Genomic DNA, 7,488 nt, shown 5'->3' with positions numbered 1-7,488 from the left:
CCGCCTCAAACGCTCTCTCGAATTCGTTTTCGTATCGAAACGACCTGTACCGAACCGCCCTGTACCGAAATGTCCTGTACCGAAACGCCCGTGTCCCGAAACGCCCGTGTCCCGAAACGTCTGTGTACCGAAAAGACCGTACCGAAACGCCCTGTACCGAACCGCCCTGTACCGAAAAGACCTAGACCCCAGCGTGTGTTTGTGTTGATTGCTACTAGTACCAAATGAAGCTGCAGATGCGTGAATATACCGTGAATGCTAGTATTGGTGCGATCTCCGTATCCGACATACCTACTGCGACATTTCAAGAGAGACTTGCAGCCTGAGCTCAGCGTAGATCAGCCATGCCGGTTTCCGGCGTTTGCTGTCACAGACACGGAAGAGCGGAAAAGAGGGCATCTATGCGCTCATTTTCCCAGCAAGGTCAGTAACATCGTTATTTTATGTTTGTTGTAGTTTTTGTGTTTATACCACTGTACTGTGTACACTGAAGCTGCGTGAATTCTTGCTTACGTGGCCGCCTAGCTCGGCCTCCTAGCTGTCATTCTCATTCCCGATCGTATTGTGATGTTAGCGATTTTTGTATAATCTTGAATCAAATTTAGCGTGCGCTGCATACTTGGGCGAGGAACAGACACAATGGAAAACGACAAACCAGACGTTGGCGCGCAAACCAACACCTGCTTCGTGTATCCAACGTACGTGTGGATTCTTTTCCCACTCCCTGTTTCTCGCCCAAGTATGCAGCACACGCTAAATTCAAATTACGATGCTATGTCCTTTCACACTGCGGCCGCAGTTTCAAGCGTTTCATTGTTCCTTTTGTGTAGGAGCCCATAACATTGCTCAAGTTTGATCGAACCGGTGGTGGCGTGTACTCCCCGAATTGCTGTCCTGGATGTTTGAAGTGCAGTGCCTCGATCGTAAGTATGCATGTGTTTGAATCTCGCGAGTATGCCGTGTGCACGCATCAACGTTCTAGGTCTTCGGGCAGTTAAGTTGCGTTGCGGGAGAGGAATTGGAAACGTCACTTCTGTACAGAGAACGTAAGGATATCGCGGTCAAAGGGCAAAAAAAAAAAGCGTGAAACCGTGAGCCAAAAAAAAAAAAAAAACGGAAGAGGGAGAGAGAAAGGATAGACCAAATGGCGGCAGAATCAAATCACCCGAAGGGCTGTGAAGGTTACGCAACATTTTGGGCCCTTTATGAGGAGGCACCAGGAGCAACTGCCAGTGAAGTGTACATTGAAGGTGAATGGAAGAAGCGGCGTATGGGACAAATGGTATGTGGCAGGGCATAAAGCCATTGAAAATTTGAAAGCGCACAAATAACGTGTACAGGCAGGAGGGACACACACAAGCACTTACTGGCAACCGCCATTTTGTTGAAAAACATGAAGTTTATATACGAAAGAATTAATAGATTAAAGAAATATGGTGCTGATAAGCACGTGCTCCTGCCCGTGTAGAGTTATCGACGATTTGCTGACACACTTGTTACTATGTTCATCGATAAAGAAGGCCTGAACCCATTCCCTAAAAATCTGATAATTATGCCTGTGCAACATCACAATCTCGTCAAACAAAGAACGACACCCACACTTTTTATAATGCGCAGGAAGATTTTTCACCCGTTGAATTCGTGATCGTAAACAAATGCTCCCTGAGATGGACACTTAGACAGCGTCCTGTCTGGCCCATATACACGGACTTACATGACAACGGAATACTGTAAATCATGCCAATCGCACAACGAACTAAAAGCTGCGCATGCTTAACACCGCACTCATTTCTCCCTTTCCTCGGATTATCCTTGTTATTAACAATGCAGCAGAGATTGCTGACTTTTGCTTTTCCAGAAAACAACACGCAGGACGATGTGCTGTGTGTTCTTTTTCTTGTAGTGGGTTGTCTGTGTGATCTTATTCCACGTCGCCATCTTTTACGCATTTTGTTTTTCAGAGATGTATTATTAGCCTACCCAACTTTCAGTTGTGCTGACACAGCATTTAATCCTGTTCCTGCAGCATCTACATAGGAGGGCTTCCAGTGGAAAAAAAGAAGTGCTTGGACCTGGCCCCTACGATGTTGGTGCAGGGCCTGGAGGGCAAGCCTTGGTCTACATCCTTTCTGGGTACCCATGGAAAGCAGGTGAATGCCTCCACAAGTGGCTGTTTTTGTGGTACACTCGAAATTAGCAGCAGGCAGACTGCGTGTGCTCGCAGACCACCCTGGTAGTATGACAACCAAATATGTAGCTGTGGCCTAGTTACTGACGGGAAGACTTAATAATAAAAAATCAACTGCCCATCTGCTGAAACGACAAAAACGGGGGACGTGAAGCTTTGCAAAATCGAGTCCAACACCAAATTAACCAGCCCAGTACTGAGCACCTGTTCCTTATCGGGATGGTCTGCTGCACTGCAGTTGTGCTCTCTAGAGCTTTACTGATGCAAGCAATCAATGACCTACCGTAGCGTACAACCATTGTTGTTAGATGGAGGTGTGCATTTTCTGTGTAATTTTCCATGTCCATGCAAATCCAAATTGCTTCGACTGTGCTGGAATGGTGCAATGGGATAGGCTTCAGCTTCATAACACGAGGGACCTAGGTTCAGTTCAGATCACGGGAAGTGTTTTAATGTTTTTTCACTTCACCCACGATCGTCATCAGAAAAAGTTGGTTTTCCTGCTGTGCATTTTGGGTGGACTACAGACACACCAGGGAGAGGCTGGAAGCTTCGTTTTAGTAAATGAAACTGTACCAAGTTCAGTATGTGCGTGAAGCTTAAGCATTGCACAGTCATGGACAATTCAAATGCGAACCGCGGAGCGCATTGATGAAGATACCGGTGCTGTCACCTGGCAGTGGCCGTGAAAAATGCACGGACATGTGCAGTTGAGATGACGGGAGCGAGGCTGCATGTCCCACTGCGATATGTTGCCCCCTCCTCGCTCGCATGCTTGCCTTGTCACCATGCCGCCAGAGCGCTGACAACAATTGTTAGCGATGCGGCACGAGATAGTATTTGCGGTGACTGTGTGACTGTGTGCTCGGCTCACACGAGCGCCTGCTCCCCGTGTGTGCCGGCGTCACATTGCCGACATAGCTTTGCATATGGAAGGCAGTAACTTGATCAAATAACGATGGACACCTGGGTAACGCCTACACCATGCTCAGCAATGCCCGCTCCGTGGATTTCTACAAGAAGTGAGGTGCCTGCCAAAAAAAACGAAAAAAATCGGGCCGCCAAAATTGATGTGCAAGAGCAACTGGCCTATAGAATGGTTGGACCTGCATATCTTCTTAATTTTTGTGAATATTAGAATTCTGCCAGTGATTTTCCCAGCCCACACAATGCTTGCAGTTAATGTATATGATTCGATATGAATTCTTGTGGTATATCTATTTGCTACAAGCACTGAATCTGCCAAGTGACTCAGCCTGGACTCCGTTGCACAAAGGCGCATTCTTGTTGGCGGCCAGCTCATTGTTCAATTCCCAAGGCACTGCACCACGAACGCAAAACAATGCGGTGCCATCAGAAGTTAGGCGGCATGCATTTATTTTTGTCTCACCACCACCTCCATTTATGCGCGCTGGTTTTCTTCAAGAAAGCATGATGAGCTCAACAGTATGCCTTGCGAGAGCGTGCACGCGTTTCCCACGCAAGCAATTATGCGCCGCATTGCTCTCAACGTGACCAACACCCTCAGCTGCAGCGGCGGTAGTACATGCAGTGCTTGCAGCGCTCTGGCGGCATGGTGACAAGGCAGGCATGCGAACGAGGAGGGGGCAACATATCGCACTGGGACACGCGGCCTCGCTCCCGTCATCTCAACTGCGCATGTCCGTGCGTCTCCCACGGCCGCTGCCAGGTGATGGCACCAGTATCTTCGGCCATGCGCTCCCCGGTTCGCATTTGAATTGTCCATGACTGTACATGAGCCAAGCCAGGGAGGAGTGGTTATAGGTTAAATCCTTGTTAAGAAAGATCACAAAAAGTTCAGCGTGAATCACTGAGCTTGCAAACTTGTCAAATCTTGACACTTTATTGTACCAGTCTTTCATGCTCAGCTGAGCAATGGTGGACAGATGGGGGCAACAACTGGCAGAAACGGCCACTAGCACGCAGCTCATGTGTCTATGTAAATATTCTAAAAAAGTACTGGAATGAAATTTTCGTGTTACATTTTTCCCATTGCTATGGGTGCCTACCAGCCCAGGAATCATAGAATGGAACATTAGATAGTTGACCTCAGGGTATGTAATTATAATTGTTTTGAGCCTTGTTTATTTGTGTCAGTTTCGGCTTGGGCAAAGCGAACACCAAGGCGGCCGCCATGAGAGAATGGCACTCTTGATGTCGCTATTCTCATTGCATCATGGTCAGACTGGATGCGCGCCCTAGAGTGGCCCAAGCTGGCCACGGTCGCACGCGTCTGGGCCGCACGATATCAGCCCCAAAACTGTGACATGATTCACAAGGCAGTGCAGCGTGCACCATCAGCAGCCAGTGTGTTGGCTAAGTCACTGGAGCCCTAATGTCGGCAGTTTGGGGCGAACTGCATGGCGAGGCACTCCACGTATCTTGTTTATGCCAGTGTCGAAAGGGTATTCATTCGGAGCTTTCTTGTGCATGCAAATATTAAAATTAATTTAAAATATGTTACCCTATACTGAATGGTTGCTACTAAAATCTGCAGCTACAAAGGAAACTTTTTGCATAGTTATCTGAGCTTTGATATTTCAAGTACTACTTTAAGTAGAGCCTAATCATGCTATGAACGTTTAATAGTGGTGCTACTCCTTTAAGGTATTTTTTACCTGTTTTAAGCTGACTTGTTTTTAGTTTGGAGTTAAGAGAGACCGTAACATTCTGGCTGCCCATTTCTGGCCATCAGTATTTCTGAGTTGTTCTTCAAAACTATTTTTGCTCGGCACTTCTCTGAAATGTCGAGGACACCTAACTGAACTTAGTCGTGATTAATGCATTATCGTGCAAAGGTGAAGCAATCTCCATCTTTGCCACTTTGGACCACTATAGAATTTGCTGCCCACATAGGGGTGCTCTCCAGCTGAATCAGCCTTAGGTATCACAGGAGTGAGAGTAAGAACTTTAAAATAGTGTTAGAAATAAGCACAATACAATAGCTTTCTTTTTTGTAACATGTTAACAGGTCGACCAACCTCATGGCAACTGTAGGATGTGACTTGTTTGTAGAAGGGCAAGATCAGAAAAATAGAGACGAGCAAGTAAGTCATCGTTGCACGACAGCTTCTGTGACACCTAAGTTAAGCTGCCTGTAATTTACGTGCAAATAAAATTGTTTTCAAGATGTTTACAGTATTATTGCCTGGTTCAAAGAGACTGGTATACAACATTTTGAGGAAAGCTGGAGTTGGCCGTGTTTTTATTTGTATTAGGAAATGTGTGGAGATGTGCCATTTTATTATTTATTTTATAAATTTTTTAACTGCTACAGGAACTTTAATTTGTAGATGTAGCACCATGTATTTGGTGTTCTATGTTTATTTATTCAAGATACCCTTATGGCCCCACTGGCATTAATGAGGGGTGTGGTACCTGAGCAGATTAAACGAAGAATAATAACCTAAGAGAATTCTGCCACGTGCGTACAAGAAAAAATAAAGGAAAAAAGATACAGCAGAAATGTCAGTGTCCACACGCAACTAAAAAACATACATTCAAGAAACAATAATAGTGTACTGTGTTTAAGCTGTTTGTTCATTTGAATTGTGAATGGGAGGCTCCTAAGGAAACATGTAGTGCTTGACCAGTTTTCAAAATGCTATTTAATTTTTACTTTTCAGTGACAGAGGTCTCAACAAGCATCTGGATACACCTACAACGTTTGTGCTGAGCACCTCTGGTATCTGTCATCTTCTATGGCCGTGAAACTGGGAATAAATAAAACTAAAAACTGTCTCCTTCATTTGGTATATTCCTTTTACATTGTGCAGGAACGTGGAAATAACATGGAGGACAATGCACAAGCACTTGCACATCATCGTCCCCTGGTCACTTATCTGGTATTTATGCTGCAGTTTAACCGAACTGCCAGGTAGCCAACATTCACAACCATTTCAAGTTGTACCTCTCAAGCTAAAACGTTATGTCATTTGTCCGAGGAACATGTTAAAGGTCTTCACAAAAAGACATTATTAAAGATTGAGATGCTATACTGCAGGTTCACTTACAACATCAGGTTCTAAAGATTTTGCATATTTTAATACTGGCCTTCACATCTGCTCTTGAAGCCTGTAAGTTAGAAGCAATCTAATGCTTGCTTTACATCGGTTACTACAAAGGGCTAGTGTCAAAGCAATCGAGCATCCTGCAATAACAAATTTGTTTAGACTTCGAGCCACTAAATAAGCTACGCTACCATCTATTGCCAATAAATGCGCATTTTGGAATGACCACATCTGGAAACTGACTTGAAGGGGCAATATCTCATCCTACGTTTCTTTTTCGTTTAAAAGTGGCACACTGCACAAGTAAAACTGCTATTGCGATAACTCTTCTCCCGGGTACACGCGCGCATGTAGGAAATCTCGCAGCCATGAACGGAATTTCTCTTTGATTTTCTCATCGTTCTTGAAAGAAGCAGAAACTTAAACGCAGAGGTAATTAAGTGTCGGAGAAATAATGAAGACGTCCTCCAAGTCTGATGATTGGTTGGTGCGTGGCAGCAGTAATATTAGGGCCACACAGAGGAGATAGAAATGTTTAAGCGGTTCAAGTTTATAAGAATAAAGGAACCAGCGCAGGACAAACCCGGGGCGATACCATAGACACGGTCAGGCAGGCATGCTCCGCATTTAAAAAAAAATCGTTCAGCAAGACACCCGTAAAAATTGAAGTAATTACAAAAGGAAGCGTCAGTTCCAGCCGTTTCTTGCGTCGTCTGCTGCTAGACGCTGGCCATCGCCTCCTCTTTTTAGAGGAGGCGATGCACTGCACTCAGCTTGTTAGAGGGAATTCCCTAGGAGGCGACGCGCGAAGCCACATCAAGCCTGCTCGCTGCAACAACAAATTCCCTAAATGTCCCTAACTTTTGTCCCCAACTGACAGTGGTTTCAGGAGCCAATCAAAACGTGGAATAATTTCCTCCTTTTAGCCGCATGCCAGCCGATGTACCAAGGAGGAGAGTTATCAGCCTGCGCTTACGGCGCACAAAAAGCGAGTGCTTTTCATCGTAAACAATGAAAAGCACAGCCGACCTAAACATGAGTGCCGGCACGGCCGCTTTGCACGGCCGGCATGGTACTTCGTACTAGCACAGAACTGGTACTAGTTTCGGCGGTCAACAACGACGACCAAATCCAAGAAATAATAACAAAAAACACGTGACGTCACTTCCGTGGGGCGCTCCAGCCAGCCCCGATCGGGCGAGGCTGGAGCACCCCGGGGGAAAGGATCCCCGGGGTGCAGCAGCCTTTGCCAAAATTTTAAAGATCACA

The 7,488-nt window shown here is 45.7% G+C and overlaps 1 long non-coding RNA gene across 2 annotated transcripts; it reads left to right on the top strand.

The window, feature by feature from the left end:
* The first annotated feature begins 322 nt into the window (after positions 1–322).
* LOC144163207 (uncharacterized) lies at positions 323–6,281 on the top strand. 2 transcript variants are annotated; one of them, XR_013320867.1, is made up of 5 exons: positions 323–423; positions 831–923; positions 2,027–2,150; positions 5,181–5,256; positions 5,836–6,281. It is a non-coding gene; the product is annotated as an uncharacterized LOC144163207 (long non-coding RNA). The 2 variants fall into 2 exon arrangements; XR_013320866.1 differs by lacking the exon at positions 5,181–5,256.
* Positions 6,282–7,488: the final 1,207 nt, after the last annotated feature.

This window comes from Haemaphysalis longicornis, unplaced genomic scaffold (genome assembly GCF_048455015.1).
Source record: "Haemaphysalis longicornis isolate Haplotype H1 unplaced genomic scaffold, Haemaphysalis longicornis Haplotype H1 scaffold_1, whole genome shotgun sequence".
NCBI classification, from domain to species: Eukaryota; Metazoa; Arthropoda; class Arachnida; order Ixodida; family Ixodidae; genus Haemaphysalis; species Haemaphysalis longicornis.
Note: the sequence above shows the minus strand (reverse complement) of the source record. Positions and strands in the feature narration are given on the sequence as shown.